General features: G+C 43.6%; 1 protein-coding gene across 5 annotated transcripts in view; it reads left to right on the top strand.

Annotated features, from left to right (window-relative positions):
- AFF2 (ALF transcription elongation factor 2) overlaps positions 1-23247 on the top strand; it is a gene marked incomplete at its 3' end in the record, with an annotated part of 487225 nt that overhangs the window by 429252 nt on the left and 34726 nt on the right. The gene's annotated exons all lie outside the window — the stretch shown is intronic.

Consider the following 23247-nt stretch of genomic DNA (forward strand, 5'->3'; position numbering starts at 1 on the left):
ACTGCTGCGTACTAGCTCTGTGGCCTTGAACTAGTCTAGTTTCCTTCAGGGGGCATCGGTTTCTTCATTGGTAAAAGGGGGTAATAATCTCTGCACTGGCTCCCTCGCAAGGTTACTTCAAAGAGCAAGAGATAACATTCTTTGTCCAAATGATGTGTAAACTCTAAGAAGCTATAAACTAACGTGAGATTATTCTTATCATACGTTGGCCAGAGGGGTGCATAAAACATCAGGCCTCAACGTGTCCTGGCCTCCAAGAGACATTAGAGAGGGTTCTCTGAATCTTCCGGAAACCTCTCACCTTGAACCACACCAGCAGCTCTCAGCGACAGGGTAACAAAAGCAAAAGTGGAGGTCCTGGTGGAGATGGGAGTCATGCAGGGCACTTGCCATTTCTGTGCTGGAAAGGAGCTTCTCAGGGGCTAGGGGGAGAGCTCTGTGCCCCTGAGCCAGCCTGGACCATTGTGACCTGTGTGGAGTCCACTGTCCTGGCATTCCTTCCGCAGCTGGAAACTGGTTCGCCTCAAGTAGCCAGGGCCAATCTGTTTCTGTCCTCCATTCCCCATTCGCCCCTGGCGTTGTAACCTGCAAATTTCAATTGCATCGGTCCCAACCCACGTACATACGTCACAGATAAAGCAAGGACCCTTGGAGGCCTCTGGCTAGTGGAACTGGAGAGATGCCTGGCATCTCATGAATCACTTACCTGCGACTGATGGGGCTTTAAATAACCCAGTGCTTCCAGTTCCCTGGCCACTAAGGCAGCGCTATTCCGGCAGCTGCTGCCGGCTGATTTCACATGGGGACTCTAGGGATTGAGTGAAATTTTTGCAAGCTGCAAATGCCTCTGAGTAATGGGTTTCATTCATTTCCTCAAAGACTACATGCGTTTTCCAAGTGGTTGTGCTAATATGAGAATTTGAAAATTCATAAGCAAGCCATGCTTGTGATTTGCGTCCTCAGCACTGAGTTATTTCACAGTCCGTGCCTATTGCAGTGCATTGATGCTTTAAACAATAATCTCTGCTTCTTAGAGTAAAAAGGAAAAAAAATGTGAAGGTTTTAATTGCCATTATAACCCATTTGTCAGAGTGGTACATTTATAAATAGTACTTCTCCAATTAATTGGTGGCCTTAGTCATTAGACAAACGCAAATCACACCATGCTAGCATCTTCTCATTTCCATGTCTCGCACCACTTTTATCATCTATAAATGACCGATTTTGTTGAAATAAATTTGTGAACATGACTCAGAAAGACGAAGGTAAATTATCTCATTTTCCCTTGTGCTTGTTAAGAAGAAGGCTGAAATGCATCTTTTTATCCTGCTCCAGGTCAGAGTGGAGGTGGGGTTCTCTTTCTGAAAGTGCATTAGAGAGTCGAGTCTTTGCACTGGCTGAGCGCCCGAGGACTAGCTCAGAATACTGTTATGGGAAGGATCCACTTCCAAAGGAAAGGAGAGGCGATCACCGTGTGTTCACCCTTAAAGCCAATCATTCGTGTCATTCATTTGCTATTTATGTGCAAGTGGGGCTTTATTTCTGTCTTCTTTGCTGCTGTTGCTGCTATGGCTGATGTCAGCAAACACGACTCAGGCCAGTGTCAGCCTCAGTATGGCAAGTATGTAACAGACACCACTGGAAACCAAGAGACTAGCAGTCTCCCACCAAATCTGCCCCCCACCCTTCCCCTCTCTGGGCCCCAGTTTATTCTGCTGTCAAGCCAGGGGAACGGATGACACATTCTCCAAGTGCAACTCTCGAAACTTCCATGTGCATGCGATGAGTTTGGATTTTCTTCTGAGGAAGAATCTCATGGGACCGAAGCTAGCGTAGTTCGACATTGGGTGTGTGATCTCAGGCAAGCTTACTCAAGTTACCTGAGCTTCAGTGTCTTGGAAGCTGGATCCATCTGCATACCCTCTGAGGAACCTTCCATGCCCACCCTGCAACATCAAACTCATACATTCCCTCCCTCCAGTTGGGTTCAACTGGGTCCCATCTCTTCAGAGAATTACTCTGAGGATCATGGTGACCGTGTCAAGTACTCAGCCCCTGGCACAGAGTAGTTGCTCAATAAGCAGGCACTCTTATTCCTATGATCTGTCGTTAGTGTTTTCCTTTGTCAGTCATTGAATCCACCAGCCTTACCTAATTCACAAAACACACACTTACATTGATTCACGTTCACTCATGCATTCGTGCATCAAATATTTATGGAACACCTTCTGTTTTGTTTCCTGCTAGAGATATAGCAGGAAACAAAACAATCCAAAGCTCTGACCTAGTGGAGTTTACATTCTCTTGGGTGGAGACAGACAAGAAATAACATCAATATACCATGGTAAAATATGTTGGAAGGTGATAAGTGCTATAAAGAGAAATCAGGGGAGAGTGCCCTCGAGAGGGATGGAGTAGAGTTGCAGGTTTAAATAGAGTGGTCAGGGAACGCCTCAGTGAGAGCTGGCGTCTAAACAAAGATCTAAAGGAAACAAGAAAATGCGCCCCACAGGGATTTGGGGGCAAGAGGAATAGCACATGCAAAGGCCCTGAGACAGGAGGGTAGCTGGTGTGGCTAGAAACAGTAAAGAAGATAGTTCGTTTGAAGCAGGGTAAATGGGAAAGAGAATGGTAGAAGAGGAGGTCAGAGTGTTCACTGGGAATCATTGTACAAGAGCGGGTAGACCACTGGAAAGACTTTGGCTTTGAGCCTGACTTGGGGGCCACTGGAGGATTTTGAGTTGAGGAGAGACTTGATCTGATTTATGTCATAACAGGATCACACTGTGGCCGTTGAGAAGTGACTATGGAAGTCAGGGATGGAAGCAGAGGGAACTTTCTCTAAGGAGACTGTTGCCATAACCTAGGTGAGAATGGTGGCGGCTTGGACCAGGGTAGTAGTGGCGAGGGTGGTGAAGAGTGGATGGAGATGGAGGTATATTTTGAAGGCAGAACAGATAAGATTTGCTGATGGGTTGATTGAATGGAGCTGTGAAAAAAATATACAAGTCAAGAATGATTCCAAGGTTTTTAGCCTGTGATTCCAACATTTTTAGCCTGAGCACTTACAAAAAATGCTATTGCTATTAACTTTATAGTTCAGTATAATCATTAGCAACAGCATGATAACAATGGACCATATGGAAATATCTGAATAATTTTTCTAACGCATGGACTGGGAGAATGTTAGTTGCTTATTATCTTTCTAATGCCAATATTAAAGGGGAAATGTCCAGGGCTTCCCTGGTGGCGCAGTGGTTGAGAGTCCGCCTGCCGATGCAGGGGACACGGGTTCGTGCCCCGGTCCGAGAGGATCCCACCAGCCGCGGGGCGGCTGGGCCCGTGAGCCATGGCCGCTGAGCCTGCGCGTCCGGAGCCTGTGCTCCGCAACGGGAGAGGCCACGACAGTGAGAGGCCCGCGTACCGCAAAAAAAAAAATTAAATTAAATTAAAAAAAAATAAAAATAAAGGGGAAATGTCCAAAAGAAATAAGGACGTTTCTCCTAAGCCAGAGGCTCTCCAATTTGGATGTACATCAGAATTACCTTTGAAGCTTGTTAGGAAATGTATGGAATCAGATTCTCTGCTTTAAGCACATACACGCATATACGGCTACACACACCACGTTGTCACTGCTATGTTTTTATCCCACCGAGTCAGTCAAATGCCTGGTTTGTGGCCGATCACTAACCAGCTTTCAAAATATGATAGCTGGCTGTTTTAAATAAAATATCTTCCCCTCTCTGGGTTGTCTGTAGTCGTCAGCTCCTGTCTACCACCAGAGCAAAATGTCCCCAGCTGATCCTATCACGATGGGGCCTGGGGATGTTGTTTGACTCACTCGTGTGACCTTCAGCTCACTGAACACACATACTGCCGACTGGCCTCAGTTCCTCTTCTGACAATTCAGAGAGAGGTGGATTCGAATTCCCAAGATCCTCTACAGCTGTATGATTCTGTGATACTATGATTCTGCTCTGTTATTTTGAAATTGTTATTTTAGAAGGCCATTTGCCTCTTAAAACTGGGTATTTACAAAACCAGAAATCTAAATGGTGGTGGTGGACATTTTACTTAAATTGCATATTGGAATTCACCCGAAGTTAATTCAATATAGTGTAGTAGCAAAGATCACAGCCTTTAGAATCAGAAAGACCCTCATTCAAATCTTGAAGCAAGTTGCTTCACCTCTCTAAGCCTCACTTTTCTCACCTGTAGAATGAAGACGATAACAGTGTATACACCATAGAGCTACTGTGAGGATTAAGTGAGGTTTCATGAAAAGTGGTTGACAAGGGACCTGGCACACAGTATGTGCTTTAATAAATAGTCATCGTCACCACCATCGTCTTCATCATTGCTGCTCGTAAACATGAAGCCTTTTCAGTTGTCATTAGAGAAGGCTGCAGATAATTCTATGAAAGCATATATTTCAAGAATTTAGTACTTGTTCTCCAACAGATCTGTCTGGAAGTACCCATATGGATGGGAGATTGGCTAAAATAGAGCAGAACTTTTCAAACTGTGTTTCGGCCAAACAAACAGAAAAACGGCGAAAAAGTGGGATTGTTTCCTTCTAGCCACTTCCTGGCTGTGAGACCTCAGACAAGTCACGGCACATATTAAGAACCGGATAAAGTGACATATTATGAGTATTATCATTATTACACATAATGCGGGTGGTAATAGTGGCAAAAGGAGATTTTGGTAGTAAAAGGATGTTGGACGAAAGAAGATTGCACGCATCAGATCCTAACAACATGTGTAGGTCTTGCGCTCAGACACCAAACACAGAGGAGAGAGGAACCTCACCTATCCTGAAACTGGATTTATTGGAGACTTTCTCTTCATAAGCTGCAGATTGTTGATAGGCTAACAGTGAGCTTCATTTTTTTCTCGTTTGAAATTATATGTACATTAGGAATCTGTGTGTTTTTATACAGTTCTAAGCCCATTTTCAGGGGTGACGCCGTTGGTGATCTCTGTTCTCAGGGACAAGTTAAGGGTCACCTCATCCCGGACCTTTCCTCAGCTCACTCAGCAGACCCCCCCCAACTCTGATCTTCAGTCGCAGGCCAATTCGCCTCCCCCTAGAGGCTGGAAAGGAGAGGAGGACTTGTAGGAAGCACAGCGTCCCATGTCCCTGCCGTGTAATCAGAAGCTTGCCTGCAGTTTGAGTATTTCTCTATAATTGCCATGTTTTCAATACGAATGGTAAAAAGGCAGATATAAAGGCAAATATCAAGGCCTCTGGCTGACAAAAGCAGATTTCAGAGAGAAATGTGAAAATAGCAACTTACTTCAGCAATAAAGAGAGTATATTTTATACTCCAGGTTTTTTTTTCCCCCGTTTTGTAAAATCATGACTTTCTAGTAAATGACATCCCAGAAGATATCTATCAAAGCGGGAGAGCTGTGCAGAGGAACACCTCGCATTCGCTTTAATATTTTGCCTTTTCTTTTGACATTTTCTTGCCTAGAGATCTAATTCTATTAAATATGTACATTTTTTTTGGCTGGAAGTCTTCTTCATGTATCTTTCAGATAAATCTTAAAAGTACATAAGGTCTGGAGGGCAGCTTTCTTGAAGTGCAGATGAGACACACAGTAGAATATTGTCTATGAGGGTTTCCAGATTATTTATATTCCTGCAGAGCTTTCTGTTGCACTTTCTGTGGTAATGATAAGGGAAAAGGTAAGGTTCCAAAGTCCTTCTGTGACCCACCGGCAAGCCACGTTAGGCATATTTCATATCTGACATGCAGGAACGTACTCTGGCTGAGTGCTACCTTGACTGGCTTTATTAAGCATGGTCATGACTGAAACTTTGCCTGATGGACAAGGTAAATAGAAGTCATGGCTTTGCAAATGGACATGGGTTGCCTGCTCTGCTTCACCACTGGGCTTCTCTAGGACCTTGGAGCGTGTTTGCTAAAGTGGAAGCATTATCTTCCAGATTCTGTAAACACTGTGGGTGAATTGGGATGTCTCCTAGTAGAGCTTTCGAGCCTAAAACCTTGCATCCATAATTTCTTCTCTTGGTTTCATTTTTCATTCCCTGCATCTTCAACTATTTCCTGCACGTATGTGAAATCAAACTCCCAGCATAAGGACTCGCGAAAATGGGATTTTTTTTGGAGCAAATGTGTATTTATTAATGTTCACAACACTGGAATTACAACAGAAGTGAGAAAAGCGTCTACAATGAATTAAGACTTGAATTTGTTCTTCTGCTGTGCTGGTCTCCCCCACGCCCTACTTCTCCATTCCCTCCGCTTCCTAAGGCAGCCGTGGAAAAGGGGCCATGTACAGGATGCTGATGACGAGCCTGGGGGAACAGGAACCATTCCGGAACTTTCTGTTCATTCCCCTGCAGGCCTGCAACAGTCTGGATGAGTAGGCCCTATTTGGGGTTTCCTGAGATCTTTATGTCTTTCACCCAATTTGGGACATTCCAACATGGGATTTTAGAATGTCACCTTTTATGGGTAGTCACTGTGGGCGGAGTGCCAGTTGGAGATAAGGGTAATCTAGATTTGTTTTCTGCTGTACTACCGCTTTGTTACTATGTATATTCTAGGAGTTGTCTTTACGTCAGGTAAGACCTCAGGGAAATGAGAAAATGCCAAGTCATTAAATAATTAAAGTTAGTCATAGCACCGAGAAGCTACTGCAGGGCTGGAATATTCAGGTTGGCGTGTGACGTCACAGAAGCTCAGGACCGCGGTGCGGGCTCCATCGTCCTCAGGCGAGCCAACTCAACTGATGGCTGCTGGCCTGTGGCCCCGTGGGGCAGGAGAGGAGACCAAAGGTAAAAGTCGTTTTCCCTTTGCATTTTGAAAGCAGGAAACAAGTCTCTGTGATTATAAGGTTCTCTGCTTTCAGATGACCCATCTGAAGACAGTGAGAAGGAGAGTAGATCTTAAATGTTCTCAGCACACACACACAGAGACACACACACAGAGACACACACACACACACAGAACACACACACACAGACACACACAGAGACACAGACACACACACAGACATGCACACACACAGACACACACACAGACACGCACACACACACAGACACACACACAGACACCCACACACACACACATTGTAATTCTCTCAGGTGATAGAGTGATAGAGGTGTTAACTAACCTTAGTGTGCTCATCATTTCACAATATATACAGATACCAGATCACCATGTTATACACCTCGAACTTACACAGTGTTATATGTCACTTATATCTCAATAAAGCTGAAAAAAAAAAGACAAGAAGACTGGACATTAGAAAGACAAATGCGAGAACCCAGAAGAAGGGCAAAAGAAAGGAAAGAAAGGGAAAAAATCTCCTGGTCCTAAGCTCAAATAAACCATACCCCCCGTCCACCTGAGATAATTGGTTTGTCAGAGCTCTTCCACGAGAAGAGATGGTTCTTCGTTTCTCTCTGTCTGCGTTGTACAGTTCTGTGTCTTCTCTTGTCATTGGATAATTACCATAGCTTGACTCAACGCGTTTTCCTATCACTGAAGACATGGATGTGTTGAAGTTACTGCACGATGGAGGAGATGGCGAGAAGGAAGGGAGTGCGCAAAATCTGTTGCTTTTTCAAAATTGTCATCGAAAGGATAGCCAGAACATAAATGATACTGTTTTGGCTTCAAAAGGGTAAGCAGGTGTCTTCGAAGTCCCAAATGAGCTGTGTACAAGCTTGTACAAACAAGTGCAGAATCAGGCCTGTTTGTTATTCACACAAACAGAGTTGAAACCATCTGAATTCCACAGTTCCCAGAATTCAGATGGTGCACAATGGTCCATAATGGGTAGCACCTGTGCTTACCTCAATTACCAGACAGTCTGAACAACGGCAGAAAGGGCTTACTAGAATTTTTTTCAATAATAGATTTAGTTATGTCTTTCATAATTGGATTCAAAAGCTCAAAATTTCATTTTGCAACTTGTTCATAAAATGTGTATGAAAAAGTCTGGCATTTATTCAAAGGAAATAGTCTATGAAGGAAAAATTGCAAAACAGCCAACCGCTCGTAACTAAAGCAGCCAACTTATAGTCCAGGCACTTGGCAAATACACCATCTTTTTATTATTTCAGTAATTGAATTTCTGTTAAAGCGTGGAGCATAATTTAACATGAGGAATTTATTTATAATACAATAGTGTTTCAGTAATAAATGCAGTATTATTGTCACTTTTAATGGAGTCTTATGTATTCCCTCTGAGACTATGCGGCAGACTTGAAGACAGCCACTGCACCAGTGCTGTTTGTAGACAATTGAATTAATTGGAGACAGGGTCATTAACTCGACCTGAATACCTCTGATTGCTTCTGTAAATAAGGTTAGAGAGCAAATGGCTAATCTTCGTTGTCATTATAGATTCCTCTTACATTTTCACACTGCCTTGTATATTAAGATCATTTTGCTAAGCAGCTTTTCAGACTCTCGTCATACTTACAGTATTATCTTGCGTGGCACATAACCATAATTGTATCAGACTTATATTACATTCTCCATATCTTTATAAAACAGGATACTCGTAAGGAACCTATGTTGAAGCGCAACTCGTAAAAACCATCAGACCAATAAATGAATAAACCACAGTGTGTAAACCATCATATTAAAGGAAAGAAAATCACAGAGCAAAAGTGGCTTCGGTCTCCTCTCGCAGATCCGTATATAATTTGGAAACACGATTAACACAGGATGGGCTCCCAAAGATGCAATCTCTAAAGAAAAAGCGCAGCAAAGGAAGCATTGATTAAAATCTCTCCGTGTTTCAGATGACGCCGTGCCCTTTCTTGCCCTTCTCTAACGGCATTTATAACATGCAAATTACAGGAGGTTAGGTTCTTTCTGCCTGCTCATTCTAGATTGGAGTTAATTGAGAACTATTTGACATATAAATCTTAAAAACTTTTAAATATTTGACTTGTTCTTTTGCATATCAGTATCCTGTTATAGGCAGACAAGATATTTAGAGGGGACTGGGGGAAAAATTCTCCCATTCTAGTGACTCAAATAATTAAAAAACATATACTGGAAACATTTCTATAAGTGAACTTCGTCAAGTCCCTTTGTGATACAATTCAGAAATAAAGGACCGTTAAAGATGGACGGTATTATGAATATTGAGTCCTTTACAAGTAGGATGCCAGAAAGAGAGGAAGAGGGGAAAGAAGGAAGAGGAAACAAAGGAATGCTACGCTTTGTTATTTTTCCTGACAAGATTTTTTTTAATTACTGAAAATATCAAAGTTGTCATCAGTACTAGATCTGCACTGGTTCATTTATACTGCTAGAAGAGTAGGTTGGTTCTACCTAAACCATAGTTCCAAACCAGGAATTTATCATTGCCCTGTGGCCAACTGGAAGCCTATCGGTCAGTTTTTTCCCCAGCTTCACTGAGCTATGATGGACAAATAAAAATTGTACACGTTTAAGGTGCACAATGTGATGTTTGAATATACACGCACATTGTGAAATGATTAGCGCAGTCAAGCTAACAACCACATCTGTCACCTCGTGTAATCACCCTTTTTCTGCTGTGAAAACGCTTGCGATCTACTCTCTTGGCAAATTCCAAGTATACAGTACGGTATTATGAACTAGAGTCACCATGCTACACATTAGGTCTCCAGAACGTATTCATCTTATGACTGAAGGTTTGTACCTTTTGACCAATTATCCCCCCACCTCCCAGCCCCCGGAAACTACCATTCTACGCTCTGTTACTATGAATCCGTTTTTTTTCTTTAGATTCCACGTATAAGTGAGAATATGTAGTATTTTTGTTTGTGTCTGGTTTATTTCACTTGGATAATATCCTCCAGGTTCATCCATGTTATTGCAAGTGGCAGGATTTCCTTCTTTTTTAAGGCTGCATAATATTTATTTCCTATAGATAGATCGATCGATCGATAGATAGATAGACAGATACCACATTTTCTTTGACCATTCATCTGTCAATGACCACTTCAGTTGTTTCCATATACAGGAAGCAATATCAATTTTCATGAGTTTCATGGCCAGCTGAAAGAGAGTTGACATTTACCCTGAATATTTAATGAGTCATGTTCAACAGATAGAAAAATAACCACCATTTCAGTCCTTTTAGACTTTTTGCCTTTATACATTCTTCTTTCTGCAACTAACTTTCGCGTATATGGTGAGAACTTGAGTAACATTTGACTCTCGTACGTGTAAATGTACATAGGTGTGTGCTGTCAAAACCTGGCTAGAACCCAAATGAGCGTTAATGTAAACATTCACCAACAACAATATCTTCTTTATTCAGTGACTTAATGTCCAACGTGTACCACTGAAGTCAACATTTCTGTTCTTAGCCAGCTAGTAGCAACATTATTTTTAAAATTGAAAATCAATATTGTGCACCTCATTTGAGGGATGGTACTTCTCTCAATAGTGTTTTACTTCTTAGGCAACTCTCTTAATTGATGCTGAAATTATTTTACCTCTCTTGGTATTAGCCATCTTGGATTTTAGCCAATAGATGCATCCACTCAGTCACATGCACGTGCACATACGTACACTCACAGGCATGTACACGCACTCACACATGGACCCACGCGTTCTCGATCATTCAGATACCTTGAATTTAGGCATAGTTGTCTGAAATACGTAGTGAAATATAATTGTACTCAAAGGGAACATTTTCAGTGTGTAACCTTTCTGGAAAATACTTCCCCACCAATTTTTTGCCCAAGTTTCCAACCGGCAGAGTGATGTACCTCGGTCTTGTCATTATGAAGCTAGAGTAGTGTAGGCTGGTGGAAAGTGCATGGGAATTTGCGACATTGATAACATCAGGCTAGAAAACACATCTCACTAACAGTACACGTCTCATGTGGTTTGCAAGTGAGCGTATTTTTCTTGTTTGGGACATTTAAAATCCCCGCCCCACCCGCAAGTTATGAATACCTTTCTTCACCATAATTCCTGAGATGTACATTTGTTTGGGCTTAGCTGATGGGCACCCTGTATAACTGTGAGTTGCTATTGACATACTCTCAGGATAGGCAGATTCCCAGGTTTTCAGATGACCACAAATGTAATCTGCTTAACTTCGGAAGGTATTTTTAATTGTCTGTTTAATCCTTTTTATTCTAAATTCTGCCTTCTTTGGAATTTCTAAATATCCCAAATTCCTCTGCATGACAAATTCCTCCACATGACAAATTCCTCCTCTTAATGACAAAACCCAACACCCTGACCTTGTTATTACTAGCCTGTTTGTCATTATCACAGATCCTGCAAGTTCTTGGAGAGATGCCTAAGTTTGTTTCCATTTCTTTCTAGATCAGCCTTTAAGCGGCTCTGTGTTCGTTTGTAATACGGGATTGCCATTCTTGTCGCTACGGATCTAGATTCGAGCGTAAGCCCTGCTGTTCCACATACAGGAGTCAATGTTGAATGAAGCTGGCTGTACTTAGCTATCTTATTACCGGTGGCCATGATCAGACTTTTCCTCTTGACGTCAAAAGCGTGTTGGGCTCAAGATCAAAGGAGCTCCCCAAGTGTGAGGAAAGTGTGGTCCCCTCTTCTTCTCCCATTTACACTTGACCTCCTTTCATTTAGCCTTGATGAGAAGGGAGACTGTTAGCTGGAAGGCAAGATTTTCAGGCAGATAGCATTACAGGATTAGAGATCCAGTATTTCCTTTGCTGTCATTCAAAATAACAGGTGTAGGAAATTCTGTTTAAAATAGCTGGACTTTTGACTTGGAGGGCTTCTGTATAGAAGACTTAAGATGTCAGCTTTAAATATGACATTGGTAGTCTTAGGCAAAGAATGGGAGTGAATTCTTGTAGAATCTGTCTTTTCTTGCCATGCCTGTTTATTAATGGTCTTTGTGATTTATTGTAAATGCTGGGGAGGATTTTCAGGCCCATTTATCATGGGAAGGGAACACCTTCTTGTTCCTAATGTGAGTGTGTCACAATTAGCAATGCATGTGGGCTAGGAGATTTAGTTCTGTCTTTTGTGAAAGTCCTTCAACCTCAAATTTAATCCCAAATTGATTGAATACTTTCTCTTCCATGAGGAAATTAATTATGCCACTAGAAAAATCATCAACTAGAAAGGGAGTTAATATCAGGCACAGTGTAGACTGGGCTGGTTAATGTATCAAAATGATATGACGAGGGTAGCTCATGTTTCACACAAATCGAAATAATGGAATCATCATTTTAATTAAAAATGGGAAAGCCTGTGTATAGATGGCATTCATTTTCAGTAAGAGCCACACCATTTATTTCTTATGTTCATGCATGAACATTGCACCCCGTGACCCATGGACATCTGTTGCTCAAAATACCAATTACATTAAAACTGTCCATCCAAATATGTTACGTTTTGTCAGTAGAACTGAAGCTGAAGAAAGAGTCAGGCGCTGTGACGGGCCAACAGCCATCCAACCAGTTGAGAGGTTACAAATCCATCATCAGACAACCTATTTGCTTAATTATGTTCATCAGATGAACGTCTGACTCAGGATGTTTGGGGGTTGGGTAGGCTGGCCCAAGTATGACTTCTGTTGAGAGTCGGCAGTACATAGACACTTCATAGTTAAGTATTGCTCTTTACCAGGTGACCTTGTTTGTGCTGATTTTCTGTTCATTGTGAGGCCACGTGGAGTGTGTTTTCGTAACAAGAAGATTATATACAAGTTATCGTGCCAGCGATACAGAAAGTGACGGTAGAGTCCAGCCCCTGCCATCGAGGAATTTACAGTGCAGGCGAGCAGGCAGAAGGTTAGCACACTGTCATAATTCGAGAATAATGAAGTGATAAACTGTGATGAAGTTAGTGAAAAGAAATCAGAACAGGGACGTAGTATCTGGGAGAATTAAAGTCATGGCGAAGACCTCGGGTTCTTCGAGGAACCCGAGGAAGACCTCGGGAATTTGAGCTTAAAGGATAAAGATTTAAGGAAGCAGAAGAGAAGGAAAAAGTGTCATTCTAGACCGAAAACAACAGCGTAAGCAAAGGCATGGGAAGAGAGGGAAATAAAGACTGGCCCTAAAGTAGAGGGGTAATGGAAAAAGATCTCTGAACATCCTGTAGATAAAAGCTGCATCTCTCCGCAAGGAAGTCATGGTAAATTCTGACACCAAGAGATCTCGTGCCGTATATGGTCACTGGGGCCAAGTACAAAATAACTCAAGGCTTCTAATCTAATACGGAGCGAGGCCGAGGAAAGTGAGAACGGAATCTGATTTGCAACAGGGAGTGGGCAGGACAGGGGCTGTTGGTAGTAATTAAGAAAGCAGTTTCACGAAGTTGGGTCATTTGTAGAGACGTGGATGGATCTCGAGACTGTCCTACAGAGTGAAGGAAGTCAGAGAGAGAGAAACAAAGACCGTATATTAGCGCATAGATGTGGAACCTAGAGAAATGGTACACGTGAACCGGTTTGCAGGGCGGAAATTGAGACACAGATGTAGAGCACAAACGTATGGACACCAAGGGGGGGAAAGCGGCGGGGCGGTGGTGCTGTGATGAATTGGGAGATTGGGATTGACATATGTACACTGATGGGGATAAAATGGATGACTAATAAGAAAAATAAATAAATCATAATAAAAAAACTGAATTAGAAAGGATTAACGGTGGAAAAGAATAAGTTGGGGTTGGGACCGTATGAGGTCAAAGTCAGAAGGAAGCAGGTACTATAAGGGAAGAGAAGCTATAAGGTAGAGAAAAAAATAATAGAAAGAATAAGTGTGTTGGTGATGTCAGGCACCAACACGTGCAGAATAGCCGAGTCACACTTCTGGAGCACAAGAGTGGTCCGTCCTGCTGCCGTGGGTCCCAGGTCTGGTTTGCACACAACCCCAGTTCCTGGAGGCCTGAATGTACGATGACTTCTGTTCTTGGTTTTCCTATTGCACCACATACCTCCTGACATTAAACTTCCCATTATACAAAGTGCCTGCAAGACACACGCACACACACGCACGCACCACACACAAAAAAAGAAAGCAGTTTCAGTAGGCCAAAGAGTTACAAAGCCTGATTACTGGGCCTATAGAAGTCTGTAGTGGTGAGGAAGTGAAACCATCCTGTGTTGACCACGGCTTTAAGAAGCGTCACAGTGGAGGACAGTCAGCCACTGTTTCTTGACGGGGAATCTGCAGCCTGGTCTCACCCAGAAGGGCTGTCTGGGCAGCTTCTGCCCCTCATGGCTCTGGGCTAACGTTACTGCCTCTTCCTCGTGTTAGGGTTAGACACTGCAGTTTTGCAAGGTGCAATTTTTGCCATTCGCTTAGGTATTCGAATGCTTTTATTTATATTTCAGGCATAATTATGAAGGCACATTCAGTAAGGAAACTATATAGGTTTTAATTTAGAAATCGTGTATATGACTTGGAATGCCATTCATTGGATACCCTGTCATCCCATATACAGGAATTTTATTTTGTAAGTATTACTTTTATAACGTAAAAGCTTTTCATTGAAAAGCACACCTATTAATATTCATAAATATATGAAGTACCATTGGAGGAACCATAAGAAACTGATAACAGTGGAAAACTTTGGAAAATTGGGTGACGTGACAGTAGAGGGGCAGAAGATGTACTTTTCATTGTATCCCTTACTGTAGCTTTTGAATTCAGTACCATGTTTCTTACCTGTTTAAAGACAAATACAATATTTGAAGAAACACAATGATGTGAAACATAAAGGACATTTAAATTTCCCCTATTTCATCTTTACAAACTACTACTCTGTGTGGAAAGAGTTATCAGCTGTAAACTGGAAATCTTTTCTTCTAGCCTCCGTGAGTTTTGTCATTCTCAGGAGTCAAATGCAACAGGCTTTTCTTAGCCTAAGGGACGGATTGCCTTCAGTGTTTTGAACACTGGATTCTTGCAATCCATCTCATTAGGTCACTTGAAGAAAACATTTGGGATTAACTCTGTGTTCCTGTTGCTTTTTGGTATGATTACAGGGTGGATTTTGTAGTGGATCCTGGATTCTTTTCCTTTCCTCAAGCTAGACTTGCAGTTTAAGAAAGCGTCCCAGTAGCTTGGTGAAACCCACCACCACTCACTCTGCCTCAGAGCCCAGCCCCATGTCATGGCTAAGAGGTCCTGGAGCATCATGGGTAAAGTGGTAAAATGGGGTTACCCATTCCACCTCTCCCCCGCCCAGTGTTCTTGTAGCAATCACGTGAGGTCACGGGAGTGAAAATACTGGAACATTATCAAGTGCTCTGCACTTAAAAAGTATTTGGTCTTGTTGCTCCAATGATGATGATCTCCTGTTGGAACCACAGGCAGTGGGTGCGCCCGGGGACAATTCTCCTTAGAGATCTTACAGAGAAGACCTCTATATGGCTTTACTCTAGGGTGTCTTAAGCGCACCACACATTGTACAGAGTGTGTGTGTGGTTGGTAAAGCCTCTGGCCTTAGAAGCTCACCCTCCAGATCAAGTGTCTCTGATACATCAGGTAACAGATCAGACATGAAGGGGAGCAGACATTACTGATAAGGAGATTGGCGTTGGGAGACAGCAAAGAAGAAATGTAGTCTAGGGAGAGATTGGAAGAGGGATGCCCACTTTTCCAGTCGAGAGGCAGCTCTGAGCATCATGGGTGACAGAAAGAAGTCCTCAGCACGGGAAAAGGCAGAGGCTCGTGCCGACGGCTCTGAGCCTATCAGCAGCCCGTTCTGTACTCTCCTGGGGAACTCAGGCTGCCCATGGCTGGGGCTCTCCTGACGGGGAGTTGGGCTCCATCCTATAGACACAATGGCAAGATTCCTGCAGGGGAGCAGCGTCTGGGTTTAAGTCACCCAGTCAGAGTCATCCACTGCTCCCCCTGGGATTGGTGACTGATGGAATTCTTTATGGGAGCGCTTCGACCTTGTTATGGGTTCCTGACATCCGGCCCTCTCTGGGTTCCTTACGAATGTGAGCTGCCAACCGTTCATTCTCTGCTTTGCTGGAGACGGGGTCACGGGAGTCGGAGTTCTGTCCACTTGCTTACCTTCATTCTCTCCCTTGCCCCCATTTTAAAAAGTAGACTTTAAAGGCAAAACGGACAAAAATGCTTGGCTGTGTAACAGTTTTTTTCACCTGTTTGTTGAAACAGTTCTGACCGATAGCAGAAAAGTCACTGTGGCTTTTAGTTATTTCCAGAAAAAAAATTGAATACCGGTTTATTCTCCCTAATGCAAATTGTGATGTTCTCAAGACATAAACGGCCCATTAGCCACCATTGACCAGGCTTGCTGGCCACGCGCTGACGCTCTCCGTAGCGCCACCTCACTTCATACTGCAGTGAGGCGGGATCCAGATGCCTTGGTTTTTTCCATTCCTTTGAAACTGCATGATGAAGTTTGCCCCGTAGTATCCCTAAAACTAGTTTTCAACTTGATATTGTTCGGTGCTAAGTCTCGGTATTCTCAGCTGTAGAATGGGAGGAGTAAGAGTGCCTGCCTTACGCGACTCTTGTGAGGATTCAAAGAGAAGATTCAGGGAAGGTGCTGAACCTGGTTCCTGGCGCACCTCACGTGCTCCATCTCTAGTTAGCCATTACGAATCACGCTCAGGCTCCCAGCCATGACCATGGGTACAGTCTTAATACCACCCTGACCCTTGGCGGTGATAGTGGCACGCTCCCTCAGACCCTCGTAGTGATCCATGGGGCACATTTGGAGGAAAGAATTACGCGTTTAGTCAACTCCCAGTGCAGGCAGGTAGCCTCAGGAAACTTGTAAGCTGAAGCTCGTGCTTATTAGAAGGAATCGGATAAAACCTCTTCAGGAATAATTGCCCAAAGAAAGCTTCAACTTGACCAGGTTAGATTCAAAATGACATAAGGCAGTCAACTTTCTTTGTTGCTAAAGGAATACAGAATAGTTATGGAAAAGTAAAATCCACAGTTGATCTCAAAACTGTGTTTTGGGCATTAGTTTCCAGTTCACCAACTTATTACTTTTTTCCCAGCAGTCTGTATCTGAATAGCCTCTGTAGCCTTGGTCCTCTCAGTGTGGTTCACTGACCAGGAGCATCTGTAGCGCCTGGGAATGCAGAACTCAGGACCCATTCCAGGCCTACCTAATTAGAATCTGCATGTTCCAAAGATCTCCAGGTGATTCGTAAGCACATTAAAGTTGAGAAGTACTGGTTAACAGAGTTCTCTCACCTCTATTTCTTGACTCAGTCCTCTTAAAGCCTATGTGATGTATTACCCCATTTTACAGATGAGGAAACTGAAAACCTTCCATTAAGTGCTTAGCCTATTAAGTGCTCACACAAAATTAAAGTAGCCAAGCATGCTCCTCTCACTGTACTAAAACGACCTCTTTAAAATCAGTAGGGGAAATGTAGCTGTTTAGGTATGTGAAATAGACTGAAAATGGGAGAATGGGCACAGGCAGGAAAAGGTGACAAGCGCCTGGGCCTGGTCATTCCACCCAAAGGGTAGCCAAGCCATTGCCAAAGTCACTCAACATTATGGCCTCAGAAAAGAAGTAAGATGCCACGTAAGTTAGGATAAATAGAACTAACTGCTGGTGATCTAAAGATGTGAGGAGCCGCTCATTTCGAGTTTTCATGAAAGTTCCAAATGGTCAACTTGCAGCTTCTTGGGAAGATACAACCTCTTCGATTGCCCATTGCTGTGGCAGTAATCTACTAGAGCCTCCCTGACACCAAGCTCTGGCTCCCAGAGAGCCTGGGATGACACTGGGGCCACCTAGATGATCCAGAACCATCTCCCCATCTCAAGATCCTGAATTTATTCATATCTGCCGAGCCCGTTTTTCCACATGAGGTACCATATTCACAGGTTCCAGGGATTACTATTTGGACGTCTTTGGGGGAGTCATTATTTCACCAACCACATACCTCTTCAGTCAGTCAGGGCTTTAAACTATGTCATATACGGTAACTTGCCCGTGAAAATGAATGTGAGTGGATAGGTGTGCATCTCCTTCTTATGCTTTGCAAATAAATTGAGCAGACTCCATTTCAAACACCAGAATCAGACAAAAGGACAAAATCCCAGTGTACACACACATTAGACAAAGATTATCTCCTCGGAGCCATGCCAGGGTGTAGCCCGAATTACAAGCGGATGGCTATTCACTATCTGCTTGTCAGTGGCACCAGTGCATTAACACAGAACATACTTGATTCTGAGTTGCTTGTGATAATATGCGGTCTTTGGTTTTCAAACTGCGCTCAGGGGCCATCCCAGGGCGGAGGAAAAGCTGCTGGGGACTTCCTCCCCTACATTCTGCCCAATCCCTTGTTTCCACCAGAGCAACCGTGTTTTTATCTGTCTTACGTATTATGCTTCTGCCTGCACTTTCTTTTGGCCAGTTGGGCTAAATGGATTTTCTGGGGGAGGGTTGGGGTAGATTTCAAAACTACTGACTCAGACCAAAATGGATTCCTCCCATCCCCGGGCTGGAAAGGCTCAGGGCTCAGAGTGTCTGCCTCTAGGGGCCTAGTATGGTGAGGCACGTAGATTGTTCCAGTTTTGGAACCCAGAGTTCAGAGAGGAAAAGGAGGAAGAGAGGAAGAATCGGCTATACATGTTGATTCCTTTGCCCCAGGGCCATCCCTTTACAACTTGATGATGGAATCAAGTATAGAAGCATTTCAAATTATCTGGTAGACAGACATTTGATCTCTATAAAACCGGAAAAGGGTCATGTTGATGAAATTCGTACAAGTCTCAACTGAAGACGAGGGTTTAACAACATCCTTGATAGACTCCCCCATCAAGTATCTCATGCTACGTCTCTTTGGCAAGGTCTGGGCCTTGTGAAATATGCTGCCGAGATGAATACCCTGTGGACTTGCTTGTCGAAGCCTTCCCATATATGTTTCCCACTACAAAGTCATAACCCCTTCTGGAACCTTTCCTTTCTGATGCCCACACAGCTTGATTGAGCAGAATGGCCAATTCATCATCCCTGTTTATCTCCTGAGAGAGGAATTTACAGTTAAATTAGGATTCGAGTCAGATAGCACTGATGCAGATGCTTGGTTTTCCGGAGACCGTTAATCTGAATTAGTGAAAACTCTGATTTATGAAGTAGCCGTACAGAAAGGCAGCTGTAATCCTCTGAGGTTCATACAAGAGCTCTGTGACTGTGCCGCCAAGAGTAGGTCATTTCAGACCTGCCTTAAGGAGCAGATTGGATTGGGCAGAGATCTCCTCACACATTTTCTCTAAGGTCCAAACCATCTCCCTTAAAATCCCCTGTGCACTTTCATTTCATGAGGATCATAGTCTTTGAGCTGGAAGACACCTTAAAGATCATCCAACTCCTCTGTGGATCAATAACAGGAATCCTTGTTGCCGGCTATCTGGTCACCTAAGGGTATCAAGCTCCCTGGCCCACAAAGCAGTGGCTTCTTTGTGCAGCCAGCTGTAGATTTTTAAGTCCTTTCTGATGTTGAAGTGAGATCTTTCCTGGCTAGATCTCTAATTCCTGGGTCCTAGTTTTACCTTGGAAGACTCTCCGAAGTAGCCCACTCCCTTGCCCATAGGACAGAGCTTCCGGTTTTTGAAGCTGTCATCACATGAACCGCCCCCCTCCCTGCCCCAGAGTCTCCTCTAGGCAAAGTAGTCCCAGTTCTTTCATGTGGTTTCGGGACTGTCTATCTAATGGTGTCACATACATATTGAGCCGTTGACTGCACAAGAGGCCTGGTCAGTGTAAGCGTAGAGAGACTGTCATGTCTAGAGATTAAGGTGCCTGAACTACCTCTTAAAACCCATCTTTTACACGATTACTCCCATTCTTGAAGTGATAGAATCACAGACAGAAATAGGATTCCGTGGAGCTGACCTGTACTTCCAGCAAGAATCCAATCTCTGTCCCAGCTAAAAGCACTGGCGTTTATGCAACCTTAACCAACTGTGTGGAATCACATCATTATGTCACAGGTAGAAAACGCCTTTCAAAAATGGGAATATTTGAAATTAAATATAGAAACGTTTGACAGTCAAAACCATCATAATAATACTTTGGTGCGTATTATGTAAATATAATTAAGCAATTAATTTTAATTTTGGTTTATGTATATGGCAATGGAACATTTAAGAACTTAAATTTTACCATAAAAAAAAAAAACACGCGAAAAAAATCCCATCTTTTCCCCCTAGTACTCTCAAGCTTCCACACTAGGGCCAATGCTGTCTGCAGAAGGCATCTTAAAGACCTCCCAAACTTCTCTCCCACTGGCCTGCTCTTTGATCCCCTTCTCTAGCCCTGGATTTCCCCACGAGGGTCATTGACTTGCTAAGGCAGCTTCTTCGCCCTCAGTCTGGCCCGTGACCGTGAAGACCTACCAAATGGGATTAGGATTAAAATGAGGCTTTGCTCCACTCAGTACAGACTGCTCACCCGATGAGCACAGTGGCAAAATCTGATCTTTGAAAAGGTTGAGCAGTTCACTTTGAAGTTGTTCACAAACGTAGGTCCTTTGAGAAGTTTTATTACATTCGGGGTGAAATCACAGAGTACACTTTTCATATTTACAGACTATGGAGTAGGTGGTTTCATATATTAAATGTTAATGGTTTTTAGTATCACCTATTATCTTTGTTGTAACCACCAGCATTCTTTTTAAAAGCAATTTATTAAAATATGAAAGCAAATGGTGCATGGGAAATAAGTCTAATGCAGTTGGGGAATGACGAATGTGGAAATTGCACATCCGTCCTTCATCTCCTAGGCGGAATCAAGCATTACGTGGGCTAGCATCCCTCATAGCCACTTTAATATACATTTGAAAAATAAACTAGCGACATATGAAAATAAATGTAGCAGAAGTGGGAATTTAACTAGCTGAACAGCTAACGGGTTTCCCTCCCACCAATGCTGGCTCTTCCCTGTTTCCAACTGTGCAACTGCTCTGAGAAAGCAATTCTTTCTCATAAAGATGTTGAAGTCCTTCACCCCCCATCTGAGTTCTCACGGGGCCCTCTTTGAATTCAAGTCCACCGTCCCGCTCATCCCCAAGTATTTCTGTCCATCAGTGTGAGCATGAAAAGCTGACGTACCTCTCCCTGTTCTTTCTATACTTGTTTCCCCTAAGTGGTCACTGTCAACGTTGACTGGCCGTGAGATCCTTCCCGAGAACACAGCAATAGGTTTAGCTGTAGGAAGACTTAGGGAAAATAATTTCAGTTCTCATTTCACTGGATCTCAGTCAAGGCTACTCTTAGGCTCCAAATCATCTTTATTTCGTATCTGCGTCTATACATATATTTACGGTCAATTTTTCATATGTGGTTTCTGTCCACATCTACAATCTCTTAATCACAATTCTGAAATTCAAAAAGTTTTGAGAACTGTTATTTTCAGACAGACTCATTTGATGACAAAACCTGACCTAAACTGATGTGCACGTAATAATTTCAAGTCTTTATTTTTCTCATTGTGACTGTTAACTGCAGTATGAATGAGTTTTATTAAAGGGTGCTTCCCAGATCCCACTGGGGGGTATTATAGATATGGTATGGCTACCATATTACTTTTTTAATTTAAAGAAATGTGAATATCAAAATCCATCTCCCTTCCAAAGGCTTTGGATAAGGAACACCTGTATACAGACACGCGCACACACAAACCATAAATTAATGTATAGATAGGAAAGAAAAGTAGGAAACAGCCTTTTCACCTGAAAGTCATAACCATGGGAGTACAAGTTAGATCTTAAGTCTCTCAATCCACCAGGCACTAGTCTGAGTATTGCTGCTGCTCTGTGCTGTGTCTGAAACTTTACTTGGGGGGAATTGAGGCCAGGCAGGCACAGCCTCTGGATTAGTTGCACTTAAAGCTTTTCCCTCAGTCTTTATTTAGTAACCAAAGACAAAAACAATTGATTAGATTTAGAGGGTACTTTGCATAAATATGCAAGGGTACTTTATGCATAAATACTAAAAAGGAATGCAGGGAACGAACGAAGCGCACTGAGCGTATGTAGATCCCTGGCTCCACTGTCGCGCTCTCTCTCTCTCTCTCTCTCTCTCTCTCTCTCTCTCTCTCTCTCTCTCTCTCTCACACACACACACACACACACACACACACACACACTTTCCCAGGGGATAGAGTCCCCTATTTCTTCTGCTTCCCCTAATCCCTTGGTGTATTTGGCAGACGAATGAACTTGCAGATAGCATTTACTTAGCAGATAGCATTTTTAAATGAGCTTCGGCTATATGAAAGAAAAGAGCTACCTGGGAGATTAAAGGGGCCGTCTTCAGGGACGCGAGGCACACGTAATGCAAAGGCTGTACGCATTGGATGGTGACGGATGAGACACCCATGCTGGTTTGAAAGGGATCCTAGGCCTTCCCAGGCAGCAGCCGAGCATGGCTCCGGCTCAGCGGGCAAGAGCTGTAATGTTGAGAGCTAGGCTCCAGTGAGGGTGCGGGGTTGGGGCAGGCGAGGAATAATGGTCTCTGGCAGAGGGGGGCCTTAGAGTCCCTCTCTATCCAGTTTGAAGGTGGAGCCACAGGACCAGGTGCCCTCCAGGGCCAGGACTGGGTTTTCCAGGGAGAGCTGGGCAAGGAGCTGGGAGTCTGAGAGGCAGTGAGGTTTGGACGGCCAGCCAGGCGGATAGGAGGACCAGCCCAGCCCAGCAGCGAATATGCTCTGGCCCCCAGCTCATCCCTGTCCGTGATTAAACTTCTCTCCAAAGAGGGGCCTGGGCTGATGAGACAGAGACGGACAAGACCCCTCCCCGCCCCCCTCAAATTTAGAGCCCCATTTTGGAGTGAAAGCAGAACAAAACTAGTCCAAAGAGACGATGAGCAAAAGGACAGAAAGGCTATGACATACCCCAGAGTGCCAAGAGGCAGCTGAGGTTGATTTGTCACGGGGCACAGAGGGCAAACGATTAGTAAGGAAGAGTATGGACTGTCAATAAAGACAGCGGCAAGTGGTGTCCGTTTCCCAGTGCCTTGCTTTACAGATTTAAAATCAGTCATTAGAGACGGTTGGTCCTTTATGATCATACCTCCTGGTAAGGGTTCTAAGAAGCGTTTACAGAAATTCTGCTGGAGGAGGCCGAGAAGTGCGTCCTATCATCCCCTAATTCACATGGTCAGCTCTGCTCACCTTGGGGCCGGGCGCTGGGCACCTGGCTGCGAATATCTTTACACAGCCCTGCCCCCTGAGGGACCTGAGAGGCCACGGTCCCAGTCTCACTTCTGTATCTACTGATAGCTACGTGGCTGAGGCA

This window comes from Leucopleurus acutus (genome assembly GCF_964270905.1).
Source record: "Leucopleurus acutus genome assembly, chromosome: X".
NCBI lineage: Eukaryota > Metazoa > Chordata > Mammalia > Artiodactyla > Delphinidae > Leucopleurus > Leucopleurus acutus.